Raw genomic sequence first — 1,420 nt, 5'->3', positions numbered from 1 at the left:
AAATTAGCTGGACAACTAAAAATATATATATAGAAAAAATTAGCCGGGCATGGTGGCACATGCCTGTAGTCCCAGCTATTTGGGAGGCTGAGGTGGTAGGATTGCTTGAGCCCAGGAGTTTGAGGTTTCTGTGAGCTAGGCTGAAGCCACAGCACTCTAGCCCAGGCAACAGAGTGAGACTCTGTCTCAAAAGAAAAAAAAGAAAAAGAAAAAGAAAAGAAAACCACAGTGTGATATCACCTAACTTCAATGAGAATGGTCTTTATCAAACAGTCCCAAAATAACAAATGCCGGCATGGAAGTGGAGAGATTGGAACATTTGTACCTTGCTGGTGCAACAGTCAATTAGTACAATCTATGCAGAAAGTAATTTGAAGCTATCTCAAGGAACTATACATAGCATTACCGTTTGATCCAGCAATCCCACTGCTAGGCAACTACCCAAAGGCAAAAAAGTCATATAATAAAGACATCTGCACTCGAATATTTATTCCAGCACAATTCACAATTGCAAATATGTGGAAACAACCCAAGTGCCCATCAATATGTGAGTGGATTCATAAAACGTTGTATATGTATACCATGGAATACTATTCAGCCACAAAAAATGTTGGTGATCTAGTACCTCTTATATTATCCTGGATAGAGCTGGAGCCCATCTTTTGAAGTGAACTATCACAAGAATGGAAAAACAAGTACCACATGTACTCACCATCAAATTGGTACTAACTGACAAACACTAAGGTGCTCACATGGAAGTAATATCCACTGGGTGCTGGTCAGGTGGGAGGGGGGTTGTGGGGTTGGGTAAACTCACAACTAATGGATGCGAAGCGTACTGTATGGAGCAAGGGCATGCTTGTAGCTCTGGCTTGGGTGAGGCAAGGGCATTATATGTAACCAAACTGTTTATCTATTTATATGATGTATCACATTGATTGATTTGCCTGCGTTGAACCATCCCTGGGATGAATCCCACTTGATCATGATGAATAATCTTTTTAATGTGTTGTTGAATTTGGTTTGCTAGAATTTTGTTGAGGATTTTTGCATCTATGTTCATCAGAGATATTGGCCTATAGTTTTCTTTTTTTTGTTGTGTCTTGTCTGGCATTGGCATTAGAGTGATAATGGTCTTGTAGAATGAGTTTGGGAATATTCTTTCCACCTCATTTTTTGAAATAGTCTGAGACAGATTGGTATTATTAATAGTTCTTCTTTAAATGTTTGGTAGAATTTAGCAGCAAAACCATTTGATCCTGGGCTGTTGTTTAAATGGAGACTTATTACTGCTTCTATGTCATTACTTCGTATTGGTCTATCAGGTTTTGGAGTTTTTCCTGGTTCAATATGGGTAGTTGGCATGTGTCTAGGAATTTTTCCATTTCTTCTGGGTTTTCTAATTTATTGGCATATAATT

Source organism: Propithecus coquereli, unplaced genomic scaffold (assembly GCF_000956105.1).
Source record: "Propithecus coquereli isolate 6110/MARCELLA unplaced genomic scaffold, Pcoq_1.0 Scaffold270, whole genome shotgun sequence".
Classification (NCBI taxonomy): domain Eukaryota; kingdom Metazoa; phylum Chordata; class Mammalia; order Primates; family Indriidae; genus Propithecus; species Propithecus coquereli.
The sequence above is the reverse complement of the archived record's forward strand: the minus strand, read 5'-3'. Positions refer to the sequence as shown.